This window comes from Physeter macrocephalus, chromosome 4 (assembly GCF_002837175.3).
Source record: "Physeter macrocephalus isolate SW-GA chromosome 4, ASM283717v5, whole genome shotgun sequence".
NCBI classification, from domain to species: Eukaryota; Metazoa; Chordata; class Mammalia; order Artiodactyla; family Physeteridae; genus Physeter; species Physeter macrocephalus.
Window position 1 is genome coordinate 76,729,751 of NC_041217.1, and position 15,512 is coordinate 76,745,262.

Sequence of the window (15,512 nt, forward strand, 5' to 3'; positions counted from 1 at the left end):
TTATTTCACTTACTATGTCTTTTAGAAAGACTGTGGGAAAGAGGGAAGCAAGTAAAAGAAGTCTGCTAAAAGTCCTCTTGAATTTGCCCTCCCATTTCATTTGATCCGTTTCTACATTTGAAAAAAAGAAAATAAAAAGTAAAAGGTTGCCACTCAGATAGGTGTATAGAAATCACAAACTATTAATTTTTGTTCTGTTTGGAACCAAGTAAAATGACAAAGAGACTGTCTTGTTTTTGCCTTTTTTCCCCAACAAGCTTTCTGGTTCAACATTGCCCAGGTATGACATTTAATGAGAGAAGGGTTTTAAGCATTCAGTGAGATGTTGGACCAAATGTGATTCCTTGCAACTCTGAAATTTTGTGATTCCATGAAGTCCAGCATTCTAGGTTGAATGGTCAACAGGGTATTTGTTAGGAAGAATTTGTTCTGTTAGGTTATAAAGCCTCTAAAGGCTGTGGAACTCACCTTTTATGAGATAATTTGGCCACATTTTTGCCCTAAAGCACTTAAAACAGAGCCCTATTGGGAGAAGTAATCTGACTAGAACTTTCTTGGGATGAGTGGGTCCCTTGGAAGTCTAAAAAGATAAGGCATTGGCTACAGAGGTCAGTGGGTTCATTAGCATATCAAAAGCTTGATACGCAAGGCCTTCCAAAAGAAAGGAGACAGCAGGCTTTATCAAGGAGAGTGAATGGGGTTTACCAGTGTTCGAGTGCACAAGTGAGTTACAGAGCAGTATGAGTGCAGTTTGAAAGAGAGAGATTATTAGAGCTGAAATGAAACATAAAATTTGAAATAGATAGCCAGCAGTTGAGCAGAAAGGCAGTCAGACCTGCTGGGTCACTAGCAATGCCACCCTCAAAGTAAATAAGGGGATCTCTGCATTCGGAGGAGGAAGAGATTGATTCTTGAGATTGGGGTGGGGGTGGAGGTCGTAGGACAAGAACGGATTTAGGTTTCATTATGCAGGAACACTACTTGCTTTCACTTTTTTTAAAAAATAAATTTTATTTATTTATTTATTTTGGCTGCACTGCGTCTTTGTTGCTGCACGCGGGCTCTCTCTAGTTGCGACGAGTGGGGGCTACTCTTGTTGTGGACCAAGGGCTCTAGGCAAGCGGGCTTCAGTAGTTGTGGCATGTGGGCTCAGCAGTTGTGGCTCGCGGGCTCTAGAGCACAGGCACAGTAGTTGTGGTGCACAGGCTTAGTTGCTCCGCGGCATGTGGGGCCTTCCCGGTCCAGGGACCGAACCTGTGTCCCCTGCATTGGCAGGCGGGTTCTTAACCACTGTGCTACCAGGGAAGCCCGCTTTCACTTCTTATATTCTCATTATTTCCTCACATATTTTCCTTCAACAGAGTTAGGCATTACTCCCTACTGAGTGTCAGTTACAAGCCAAGTTTGATGCTTTAAAAGAATATTGATTTTTGTACCACGAATTGTTGAACATATCTGTTTTTTTAAAATAAAATATTTTCTCCTTGCTCTTACTGGACTCAAAAATAAATGAAAAAAAAATGAATGGGTTCCATTTTGGTCTTCTCTCCTAAATTTCCCTTAGACATATATCAAGTATGTGTGAAATGTCAACTCAATTAGAATATTTTGGAAATAAATTATCTATGATGGTGAAAAGCAGGCCAGAGTTAGACTTGCTATTGTAATAGTAACATGTTAAGGAGATTTTTAAAATCTTACCCTGATTTCCTAGCTTCTGTACAGTCAGTGAATTCACTTTTACAAGAATTCATTATCAAAGCCAATGGGTTTGCAAAATCCACTTGTTGGAGTTGTGTGTGTGTGTGTGTGTGTGTGTGTGTGTGTGTATGTGTCAGGTGAGGGAGGGTTAGGAAGGGGTTGCTTTTTTTAGAAAACGAGAGGAAAAAAAGAATACAATATCACTTCATTGAGTCAAACACAACTGTAAACAGACAATGTTAGTATTTGTCCCTTTTCCACATTGGAAGATGTTCTTTTCCCCCCTTCAGCTTCCTAACCACCCAGACTCTATTTCCCACAGGGTCCAATTCAGCCTTTTTTTCTAGCTTCCATATAAGATTAGTTAATAAAAGATGCCTGATGCAATAACCTTCCATATCCAGAATCCTTCTCTGATTAGCTTTCTCCCAGCATCCCCACTACGCCTCCCCCTCCCCCATGGGATATCATAAACATAAAGAAACCCTCATAGCTAGGTCTTAAACCTATAAACAAAAGACAAAAGACAATGAAGCTTTAGCCTCACTTTCACAGCTCCCCTCCAGGGTCCTGCGCCTAATTAATTTTGAATATTCTTTTTTCAGGAGGGTCCCTCAAACTGAATAAACTTCAGGTTCCCCCAAACCTGGACCCACCTCCGCCTATACATATATTTGGTTCTCAAGTACCCAGCTAACCCCTTTCCCAATAAGGCCCCAATGGCCATTTCACCTGAATAATGGAACCCACGGTTGTTTAATCCACACAGATGTATGAAGGGGCAGGGCAACCACACAGCGCAGATTTTCTGGTATGCTTCCTACTCCAAATGTACCCTCTTGTCTCTAGAAATGCTTTTATACCAACCACATCCTTTGTCTTGATAAATTCTTAAAATATCCCCCCCCCCATACCTTTACAACTGTTCATATACAGGGCCCTTGATTGTAGGTTCTTAAAGAAGGTTGATCAAAGGGATAAGAATTTAAAAAACAAAACAAAACAGGAGTTTGGGGTTCTAGCAGCTTGGAAATTGCAAGTGTTATGTTGGTTATCTAGGAAAGGGCCAGCAGCTGGTTAGAGGATGGGGGTAGAAGTGCGTGGAGCTGGAGGGAAGGGAATTAAACGCCTACTGGGCACCTGCCATATACCAAGAGCTGTTTACCATTTTACAACTATATTGCATATAACCCTGGGAACAACAATCCCCATTTTAAATTCCCTAACACTTTGCTGAAAGATCCAATATTTTCATGATTTAAGTGAGTGTAGAGGAAGTGAAGCCAATCTCATGGAATTTGAGCTGATCTGGGGAATTTATTCAAATTCTCAATCACAGAATACTCTGGTTCTCAATCACAGAATACTCTGGTTCTCAAGGCAGCCAGACTTCTAGGGCCCTTGTAACTTAACAGAGGCAGTCGTGGAAGGGTGTGCTCCCCAGCTTTCAGCATATCTTCACTGTGGCATAGGAAGGGCTCACCAGCAGCATTTGGCCAGGCAGGAGAAGGATGCTGAATGACAATAGCAAGCAACTTGTAAATTCTGTCTCAGGCATATTTTCTTCTGAGATGGATGGTATTAGCAGCCCTGCAAGAGGAAGAGAAGCCTACTCTATTACTTATGTGTCCACCGTTAAACTGTGAAAAGAACAGTGGAAATGCACTGAAGAATTGTATGAGCTCAAGCAAGTGATATCACTTCCTTGGGCTTAAATTTTCTACTGTATAAAATTAGGAAGTTGGAATAGATGATGGCCAACATTCTTTTGATCCTTGATATTCTATCATACAGTTGTTTGCAAGTACATTGGGTCTCAATTTCCTCATCTGAAGAACATCTAGCTTGGTTTTATCATGGCTATAGGGCTATGAGAAAGAATGGAAAAATGGAACTCAAGAAAATCAACAACAGTGCTACCCAATGGAACTTCTTGCAAAGAGGGAAATGTTCTCTATCTGCAGTGTCAAATTTGGTAGCCATTAGCTGCACGTGGCTATTGAGTGCTTGAAATGAGGCTAGTGGACTGAAGAACTGAATTTAATTTTATTAAATTAAATTAAATGTAGATGGCCACAGGTGAATATTGGCTACCATACTGGATAGGGCAGATGTAAACTTCATTTAAGCCAGAACTTTATAAAGACAAAAGAATAAGAGAGTGGTTTGAGAATTATTTCAATGGAAGAATAAAAGAAGGCATGAGTTTAATTCAGGCAGTTTACAATCAGAGCAGTATTATTGTTTTAGACCTTCTAAAAAAGAAGGATGGACTCTCATTTTGTAATGAAGGCAGTAATAGTACCTTAAAATTATATATGACTTTATGCTCTCCAAAGTTCTTTCGTGACAATAATTTGGTCCTCACAACAACCCTGTGATGTAGAAGACAAATAATATGATCTCATTTTACAGAGGAGCAAATTGAGACCCGGATGCTTGCCTAAGGTCACAGATTTCAAACAGTAATGAAGCAATAATTTAAATCAATCAATACAGACTTCATTTCTCTGGTTCCTTTCACAGACAGTACAACCTCCAATCCTACCCTTGCTTAACTTCATTGTGGAAGTGGTAACAAATTATACAATACTCTTAAATGTGATAATAGGAAAGATGAGGAAAAGCAAGGGACTCAATAATCTACCAACTAGACCATAAAACCCTAAAAGAATCAAAAGTTAGTTGTGTCTCTTGTGAGAAAAAGAAAGGAGTGAAAAATTAAGTCCCACTGTGTGCCAAGTGTTCTGCAGATTGTACGTGACAGAACAAGTGCTATGAGACAGCATTCTCAGCAGCATTTTATCGTTGATAAAGTTATTAGTCTGAGTTCACATGCCTAGTGAGTGGTACAACCGGGATTCTGCTCTACAGCTCCTGGCTGTTTTCAGAAGTCACATTCACATTCAAAGGAAAAGAAAGATTCCCACCCCCTTCCCACTATCCCACAAACTCTCCCCATACACACACCTCACCACAGAGCATGCTGCAAAGCAGTTAAGCATGCAGGCTTTGGAGTCACTGAGACTAAATTTGAACTTTAGTTTTGACATTTTTCAAGGATTTTAATGCTTCCGAGTCTTGGTTTCCTCAATTGCAAAATTGGGGAACCTTTTTACCTACTTTACAAGGTTTTAAGGTGGATTAAATGAGATAATATGTGAAAATACTTAGTACAGTACCTGGCACAAGTGCTTAGTGAATGGAAGTTATTAATATTTTGCATTATTACTAAGGTCCTACAGACTCTGTGGTCAACTCTGAAAAGGTATTCCAAAACTATTTCAGACAAAATAGCATTTTTGCTAAAGTCTACCAAGTAGACAATCTCTGGAGGACAGAATACACTCACTTGGACAATGTAGGTTGAGTCGGAGATTGTAGCTTTAGGATCAGTGATTGAGGCTGAAACATTAAAGTGATGCCTTTGCTCAAAAAGGTCCTGGAGCTGTAATATGTTTCCTGACTTTTCATCTCCTGGAAGACAGATGTCAAACCTCGGCCTGTCTTGAGCTCTAGTCCCACATATCCAATTATTTGTTGCCCATCTCTACCTGAATGTGACACCTGAATAAAAAGCCAACATTCTCCAAAGAGAATCCATTCATTCATTCATTCATTCATTTGGCAACTATTTATGAAGCACCTCATATATGCTAGGCTTGATTCTAATAATTGAGATATAGTTATGATATGGACACAGTCTTGGAGCTTACTTTTGTTAGAGGGGAACAGATACAATGTACACAAACAAGATCATTTCAGATTATGGCAAGTGCTGTGAAGAATAAAAGTAGGATGATGTGATAAAGAGTGGCTGTGGGCAAAGGGTATGGTAATTGATTGGTTAGGAAAGGCCTCTCTGAGGAGATAACATCTAAGCTGAGACCTGACTGACAAGAACGGCCAGTTATGTGAGGGCAGAGTGTTCTGGGCATAGGGTACAGCAAATGCAAAGGCCCTGAGGCAGGAATAAAGTTGGTGCATTTCAGGGACCGAAAGAAGGCCAGTGTGGCTAAAGCTGAAGTACTGGAGAGGGTGCCAAGAGATGAGGTTAGAGTGAACCAGGGGCCAGGACATGTAGAGCTTACACTAGGCCATGGTAAGGAGTTAGCATTTCATTCTAAATGCAGTGGAAGGCCATTTGGATATTATTAAGCAGGGGAGCAATGGGATCTGATTTGCCTTTTAAAAAGATTATTCCTAATCCTGCCATCCCCTCACCCAAACACAAAAATGTAAGTACATAAGTGCATGCAGCCAGTTTCTCTTAAGAGCATCATCATTTTGCCAGTTACCTGTCATGCGTGAGTCTCTCCCCACCCCCATTTAATCTGTTGCCAAATCCTATCAAGTCGGCCTCTTGTGTTTCTGAAGTTCAACCCCACCGTCGCATTCCCAGTGCCGTCACCCTAATTCAAGTCCTCACCACTTCCCACCATTACTCTAGTAGCTCTCTAACTGGTCTTCCAGACTCTTGACTGACCCTTCCACCCCACATACTACTGCCAGATAAATCTTCCAAAAGTAAAGGTCTGCTTATGTCACTTTTCTTGCTCAAGAACTTTCAACGGCTCTCCACTGCCCAAGAAACTCGATTATAATTCTCTAACCCAGTGTTTAAGATCCTTCACCATGTATCCTAAGCTACTGTTCTCTCCATACGTGCCTACATTCATCCTATGGTTTGGCTAAAGTGGTCTATTTACTCTTCTTAGCACATGGCTTGCTTTTATTTATGCTGTTTCCTGGGTCTGAACGGATGCTTCCTCCAATTACATCTGTGAGATGCCTTATACTGTTCAATCCCTGGAGTCAAATGATACCATCTTCGTGATGCTTCCTCTGCTCTTTCTGACTAGATGTGAACCTCCCACAGGATTTTTTGCCTGACTCTTTTTAAAGCATTTATTAAATTGTTCTTTGTATTATAGTTATCTGTGTCCATGTCTTACTCTGCACTAAATTATTAGCTCCTGGAGGATGATGACTGAATCCTATTCATTTTTTATGCTTGTTAGTCCCTAGCAGAGAACATAGTGTACAGGAGGTAACTGATAAATATTTATTGAATGAATGAATGAACAAATAGACAGTTAAACCTAAAATTCATCTTTAGGTGGCGTCGTTCAATAAGATGATTTTAAATTTATTTATTTTTATTTTTGGCTGTGTTGGGTCTTCGTTTCTGTGCGAGGGCTTTCTCCAGTTGCGGCGAGCGGGGGCCACCCTTCATCGCGGTGCGCGGGCCTCTCACTATCGCGGCCTCTCCCATTGCGGAGCACAGGCTCCAGACGCGCAGGCTCAGTATTTGTGGCTCACGGGCCCAGTTGCTCCGCGGCATGTGGGATCCTCCCAGACCAGGGCTCGAACCCGTGTCCCCTGCATTAGCAGGCAGACTCTCAACCACTGCGCCACCAGGGAAGCCCCAATAAGATGATTTTAGAAAATTATGAATAATCATTAGAGGGAATAAGAAGGGCCTAGCCCTTTAATCTTCACCATGGCATTTAAGGGCTCCCGGGAAACACAAATAAGCAGGGAAATAGGTTTCCATTGTTCTACATGGAATGGATGTGAGAAAAAGTCACTTGGGAGTAGCCTGAAAATCATGCACTGTGTTAACAGTGCCCTAGGACACAGATTCTGTGTCTGTGGCTCTCACTACCCACAGCCCTTCAATCCCCAAGGCAGGTTTATGGGAAATAATGTAGAACCATTGCCCTTAGCAATTAATTTTGAGTTGAGTAGTTCCTTTTTAGAAAAAAAGATAAAAGTTTCAGCTAATTCCCTAATTCTTCATGTACTATATTAGCATTCCAGAAAGACTGAATTAGCGTGTTGGGGTTTACCTCAATCAGCTGTGTCGTTGAGTTCATTTATCTTCAGCAACGTTGCTTTGCAAGAAAAGTACTGAATGAACTTCCTCACCGAGCAAAGGCTTCTCTTTACGTAGAAAATGGGCACAACGCTTGCTTGGGAAGCAACAAGGCAACCTTTCCTCACTCACTATCTTTTGCTTCATGCACAGACCTTGACTCTCTTTATGAAGGAGGATAATCAGATGTCCCCATTGTTATTTAAATTATACATATTGCTAGTGCATTGTTTAGTTGCAAACCATCTGTTATTAATTATGTCTGAGAATCACGACGCTCCCATGAACTAATGGTGCCTTGTTTTTATCACTATTTAATGGTTAAAAAGACTCCTCCTGTAAGGTTAAGGAATCCACCAAAGATCAGTCCCTCAGCGAGAGAGCAACGTGGCAGTCAACACTTCCTCAGTGTATGGCTCACCTCACGCTGGAGTGGCGCCCCCTTATGAATCCCATCCGTGCCCACACACCTTCTTTCCTACCAACAAGCTGGATACCAGTCATGATTTGAGCAGTATGGTTGGTTCCCTGGATCTTCTGTGCATCACTTCTGTTGTTTTCTTTTCCTTTCTTTTTTAACTTTACAACTGTAATTTATTTTGAAATATGAAGTCCTCATAGCATGTGCTGAGGAATGGAAATTGACTTTATTACCAAGAATTTAGGTAACTAGCTTTTACCAGCTTCTTAAAAATCTCTGTTTTCTCTGGGCCTAGCTCCTGGCCTTCAGGACCAACTACTGTTCAATTGCCCAGAGGGTCCAGGAAAGAATCTTTTCTTTCAAACGCTGTTTTTGTGTCTAAGAGAGATCAACAGGAAGGGAAGGGTGTGAGTCCTACCCATCCTTAGAGAGGAATGAGGTATCCATTCTCTTGGCTATGGTTCGCTGGGGGAAGGAGGAAGAGAGTGCACTTCTTTTATGACGTTTGGCTCCTTGAGGTCAGAAGTACTCTCCTGTAGTTTAGGAAAATGAGGTAAAAATGCCATTTCTGGATTTCAGCAAAGTAATTTGCAAGCGGTACATCCACGGGTGGAGGAGAAGGGACGTGAAAACATGGGTGCAAATCCTGGTTCTGCTTCTAACAAACAATCCTGGGCAAGCTCTTTCACCTGTCTCAGGCTCAGTTTGCCTAACTGTAAAACAGGAACAGTAATATCTGGTTCATGGACGTTTTGCCCAGGTTAAATGGGATGGCATGTGTAAGGCCCCTGATATTCTTATAAACAAGATAGAGAAATATAGGGTGTGACGGAAGAATTTGGTGGATTGGTACTGAACAACTAAAAGATTGCCTACGACGTCCCAACCAGCTCTGTCTTTGGCTCTAGTCTGGCTCAATTTGTATAGCAATACTTTTGTTAATGCTCTGAAAAACCTTTTTTAAAAATCTCATTTGTGGATGTTACAAAATTGGGAGAGATGAGCGTCAAATGCAAAAACAAAAAACAAACCCCAACAAAGCAAAAGCCCAAAGTAAAAAATCCTTAGAAAGTCAATTCTAACAAAATAAATTTTAAAGTCCAGGTTGCCTACATAGCAGTAGGTGTTTAAAAAAAAAAAAGAGAGAGAAGGAGAGTAAAGAAGAAGGGGCTGCGGAAGGAGGAGTTTATACCTCCGTGATGAGGAGCTGGAAACATCAAATGTACTCACAGATTGTACCAAGAGAAGTATTGTACCTAAAGCAAGGGAGGTGACAGTTCTCTATTCCATACGAAACAAAATGATCAATTCTGAATGCCTCTCTTTAAAAGGAATACAGACATCAGAATAGTGGCCAGAGAGATTTCTATACCATGTCCTATAAGGAGCTCAGATTGTTCAACTTAGAGAAAACAAGTCTTGGAGGGGTCCTCATACTTGTTTTCAAATACGGGAAGGCCCACGTGGTGCTAAGACAGTGAGGCCAACCCTAGATGTCCCCACACGTAGAACCAGGACCAGTGAGTAGATGAAAGCAAAGCTCACAAAAGTTGCACTGAGCTGCCCAAGTGGCCCTGCCCTGCTGGTGCTTCTCAGAGGCCACAGGGCTCCTTGGGGGAATGTCATCTTCGGGGTTCAAGCACCAGAGAGAGACTGAACCAGAGGAACTCAGATTGTCCTTCTACTCTTAGAAATCCATGGCTCTCTTTGACTCCAGCATCTCTCAGTTTTCCCCTGAGAAAAGGTTTTGGGGAGACAAGTCCAAAAGTAACTGCTTTTACTAGAATACATTGTTTTTATTATTTATTTTCTAAAATCTCTGAGTCCTAGGCAAGCACTGATTTCCATCAGCAGCATAGTACTATGGAAAGGGCACTGGATTTGGAGACAGACTAATTTGGGTTAAACTCCAGCTCTAACACTTATCTGCTACTTCACTTCAGGCAAATTACTTGACCTCTCTGAGCCTCACTTTCTTCATCCTGGAATATTAATACTTAATTTAAGGGTTGTTGGGAGGATTGAATGAGATACCACATCTCACTGATTCTAAGGTGCATATTTTTCACGTTCAATAGTTCTGAAATCAAGATGTATTTTAACATTGATGGTATGCCATGGTTTAATTGGGAGAAGTTTTTTTTTTTCCTTTCATAGCGGCACATAAAGTAATGTGGATCTTACAAAAATCAATTGCGGGGCTTCCCTGGTGGCGCAGTGGTTGAGAGTCCGCCTGCCGATGAAGGGGAGAGGCCACAACAGTGAGAGGCCCGCGTAGCGCAAAAAAAAAAAAAAAAATCAATTGCAACTTATATTCAAAGGAATCTGCTCACATATATTAAACACTTAGCATAATAACTGGCATACAATGAGTGCCCAATACAGTGTTAATTCCATTCTTCCTTTTCTAGACAACTGATCAAAACCTCTTGAGGAGCAGGGAGGGCCTCAAGAATTAATTATTGGAATTGGCCTACAGATTCTCAATACAGAAAATTAATGAGAAGGTTCACACCAGATCCTATGGAGGGTTATTTCTACTCTACACACACACACACACACACACACACACACACACACACACACACACACACACACACATAATATATATTGGGACTTCCCTGGTGGCGCAGTGGGGTTAAGAATCCACCTGCCAATGCAGGGAACACAGGTTCGAGCCCTGGTCCGGGAAGATCCCACATGCCGCAGAGCAACTAAGCCCGTGCGCCACAACTACTGAGCCTGTGCTCTAGAGCCCGTGCGCCACAACTACTGAGCCTGTGCTCTAGAGCCCGTGAGCCACGACTACTGAGCCCATGTGCCTCAACGACTGAAGCCCAGGTGCCTAGAACCCATGCTCCTCAACAAGAGAAGCCACTGAAATGAGAAGCCCACACACCGAAATGAAGAGTAGCCCCTGCTCGCCGCAACTAAAGAAAGCCCACGCGCAGCAACGAAGACCCAACGCAGCCAAAAATAAATTAATTAATTAAAAATTAATTTTAAAAAATTAATGAGAAGGTTTACACCAGATCCTATGGAGGGTTATTTCTACTCTACACACATACACATATACCATATATGTATATATACTCTTTCTCATCCCACTTCCTTGTCATATAAACTTTCTCTACTTTTCCAACTGTGCTTGTTCAGTTTATTTTGTTTCACACATTTTTTGAGCGTAAGGCTAAATGTTTTTGCCCACTTTATCTTAGGAAAGAGGACATCCCTGCCATCACCAACACTCTACCCGCTTCTCCAAAACCTACCATCAAGTTTAATATCCTTCAGCTCTGACTTCTTTCCTCTTCTAGTGCTCAGTTCAAGATGCCTTACTTTGTCACAAGAAGTATATAATAAACTCAATGCTGCAAGGATACGTCAGGGAAATTTTTTCTTGACCCCGCTGGTCCGGAACATAATCATCAGAGAGGTTTTTGTAGTCAAATTCTGTGGTTGTAAATGTGGATTTTTTCTCATCTAAGAATACTATTTAATCCTTTATAAGATGTTATCAGGTGTATTGTCTCACTATTATTTTGTGTTAGTGAGTTACCTGGGTTAATTACGTATTACACAAAATTCACTTCTTTATAGCTGCCTTCTATTTTACTACTTAATGGTGATATATCATCTCATCTTACAGCAATATTAGGAATTCATTTGCTAGCTCTTTCTCTCTAATCCAACTTCTGCACAGTGGATTGGTGCTTAGGACCCTCACCAGAAGATGTGCAGCGGCAAAGCTGAGTTTTGTTTTTGTTGGTATAGTCAGTTAGCTAGTTTATCAACGTTTATTGAGGGCCCACTATACACCCACCACTGTGCTAGGTTCTGGAACTAACCAGAAAGATAAAAGCTAGACCTTCAAGGTATTCATCTTCTAGGCCAGACATGGAACAGAAGCCATACTGAGCCAGGGCTCTCTTAAGTGGCTGACACTTAAATGACTAATCTGTGGTCTCCATTCCCTCTGCAAATGTAAAGACAAGGCCCACAACATGCTGAGTGATCACAGCCAGTAGTGGCTACTCTAGCAGGCCTGCACCCTGCTACTCCCACCTGTGGAGTTGTCTGCTCACCAGAAGCCAATCTGTTTGTTCCCAATCTGTTTATGCTAGTTCTTCCTATTATCATAATTACACAATTTAATTAAAGTTACTTAATGAAATATGAGTGCAAAAGAGATAAGTTGTTTCTATAAGATCCAAGTTGAATGTTTGGGAAAGGCATATAAAAGATGAGTCACTGAAAATGTACTGTCAACTTAGGTGTGGGAGAGCCAACTGTAAAACATCATTAAATCTGGAAAAATCGGATTGCCTCACAAAATGTCTTTAAGATCTCGCTCCACTTTAAAGAAACTGAGACAAAATGATTGTGAAAGGCTCGGAGGTGTGGCTTATACAAGAAGTAGGATGCAAAGCACTAACGGGAGGCCCTAAACTCAAAAGACAGGCCTTGGCCCTACATCAAAAACTTGAGAGATGTTTTAAGTTGAAATCAAGGCTTAAGGAATGATTCCATCATTTTGTATGATTCTTGCTTTAACTAACTTGTTCAGCTAAGTCACCAACTATTAACTGAATAGGGTATAAGGGTTTCTACTGTTGTTAACATAATAGCCTGTTAAGAGCTATAATACAGGGTGTGCAGGTAGACAAGATGACTTCTTCCAAGGGAGGAGAGGGCTTAGGATGGGCTCTATGACGCAGATGAGTACTGAACTGTGTGCCCAAGGATAGAGTAGGAGTTCCTAGGGAAATAAAGAAAAGCCAGTCACTCTCCAGGGAAGGTACTGTCACATGAGTCTGTTTTTAGAGTTTTAAAATCAACCCAGAGGCAAGTTAGCATAGGTTTGATTCTTTATTCTGCCATTACTATCTGTCTCTAAGCAAGCTGTCTGTGCCTCAGCGTCTGCATCTGGAAGGTGAGGATAATTGCAGTATGCACCTCAAAGGGCTATTGAGCAAATTACCGGCGATGACCTTTAAATAATCATGCATTAATAAAAACAGATGCAAAATTATCTTAAGTCTTTCTGGGAGCAAGGGAATAGGCATGCTGCAGATGATTCTGGAGATGATGGAAATGTTGCATACCTCTTCTAAAATCTCCTGCCACGAACACAAGAAGTAGAAGATTCAAGAGAAGGGAAGGTGTGGTGTAAGCCCCCAGGTGCTGGGAGGCATGTCTGCTCTTGAGATGGGCAAGACAAGTAGGAAAGCAGGCGCATTTGACAGCCAGCTCTCAAATTCATACATTACCTCTCACCAACCACTTCCACTAGCTTATTTAGTTCTTCCAACAAACCCGTAATTTTACAGATCCTTCATTTTACAGATGAGGGAACTAACTGGGTCTCATAGAAGTTAAGCATATCATTCAAGGTTGTAAAGATGATAAACAGAAATGATAAAATAGAACCCTGCTCACCTTATTCCAAATTCTGTGTGCTTCCCAACACACCCCAGACTGTCTTTCTCATGAGCCATTTAGTTGACAAACCATGGTCTGCTATGTCTTGTATTTATTCATCTGTTAAAACTTTTCATAGGACAGGATGCTGCAACTAATAGCTAAAATGAGGGTTGGAGATTATCAAGGATTTCAATTGTCCTGCCTATCTCTGACCTCCATTACCAGGGATAATCAGAAGCTAGCTCTAGCAATTTTCTGAAACTTTCATTAATTTTAAATAAATTTATACAATGTCATTTTCCCCCCTTAATCCAAATTAAAATGTCCTTGTCTTTTCAGTTTCTCATTACAGGCAAATCCCTTGTATGTCTTGGAGACAGTCTGTTGTTTTTCTCTGGATCCTTTGTATTTCTGCTTTGTTTTCTTTGAAATGAAAGGACCCAATGCCGAATTCTGATTTTAAGGTGAAATCATAACATCAATGTATATCATTAAAGTGTTTTATTGTAATTACAGAAATAGTCAATGCCAAATTATGTGCACTATATTATTTTCTGCATTATTCTTTATCCCATTCTCAAAGTTAATACACCCTATTATATCTCATTCATTCTTCTGACTACGGCTGCACAGCAAGCAGATGTCTCCATTGAGCAAACCACAATGAATCCAAGATCTTTTTCCTGAGCACTTACAAGTAGAGTAATTCAGAGCCCATCAGTGAGTATGAGCTGTTTCAATTGTTCCTTCCAGTGTACATTAGCGTGTACTTGTCTACATAAAATTTCAAGGAATCACAGATATTGGAGATGGAAAAGACCAGTTTGTTTACCAAGCCTGAAGGAAATAATCCTATCAGTTCATGCTATTTTAATGATGCTTATTAATAATAATTACAATAACTGTTTATGTTACATGGCTTCTTTCATTCTAAAATCAGTAAGATGATACTTTTTTTTAAAGCAACATTTCTTTTCTAAAAGGGAACTGGGGCTCGGACATCAGTGTTAACCATACCTAAAGCCAATCCAACGAAGCCAAGAATTCGACTCAGTTCAGTTCAATAAACACCTCTGAGCACCAACCACTTGTGAGGCAGGGACCCTGTTGGGTATTTTGAGGGACACATCGGTGAATAGAACCTAAGGCCCTGTCCTCTTGTTTATTATCTGTTAAGGGATTTGTGATAGTGAACACATATGTATAGCTATTATGATCATTCCAAGAAAAGTACAAGTAACATGGACACCATGGAGCTGGAGAGATTTCTCAGGCTCTAGGAATTGAGAAAGACTTTGTGAGGAAGGTGACATTTGAGCCAGGCCTTGAAAAAAAGATGAGCATAAAGTCCATTGACAGAGCTTGGGAAAAGGGGACTTGAGCAAAGAACCAAAATAAATCAAAACAATAGATCTTAGCTGGGTTTCTACCTCACAGCGTAAAGACAAGTATGGACATTCTCACTGCAAGTGGATAAGGTACGTATGCAGAAGATGTCTACTTGGCCTCTATAAACAGGATTAAGATGTGGAAACTCCATTTAATTAACAACCTGAAATAACAATCAGAACACATAGACTACCAATCATGAATATACTTATGGAGACAAGACAGAATGTTTTAAATTAGGATGTCTCAAAAAAATTTCAGAAATCCTGGTATTGTATGTAAGGAAAATTGGGAAATCCCAATTACAGAGAAAAATCTCCAATCAAAGTGTAGATGGATAAATGACCTATCTGCCGGTACCTTAGTACTACTTAATACCACTCAATACAGCTGAGAACTGATACTGGTGTACCATTTGGCCATTGGAGGGATTTGCAGGCCCTTGTTGGCTTGCTGGACAACTATAGATCCCCAACTGAGGATGCACAGAATAGAGGATTCCATTTTATGATTCCTTCAATAAAAATATAGATAAGTATAGACCAGAAAAATGCCAATATGCCTCTATGATTTTTTCCTTTAATTTTTTAAATTTTTAAAACATTTTTACTTTTTTTTTTTTTTTTTTTTGCAGTACGCGGGCCTCTCACTGTTGTGGCCTCTCCCGTTGCGGAGCACAGGCTCCGGACGCGCAGGCCC

At 40.8% G+C, this 15,512-nt stretch overlaps 1 protein-coding gene across 1 annotated transcript in view; it reads right to left on the reverse strand.

Annotated features, from left to right (window-relative positions):
- The window catches only part of LOC129392072 (uncharacterized), a 70,743-nt gene that overhangs the window by 44,248 nt on the left and 10,983 nt on the right, over window positions 1-15,512 (reverse strand). The gene's annotated exons all lie outside the window — the stretch shown is intronic.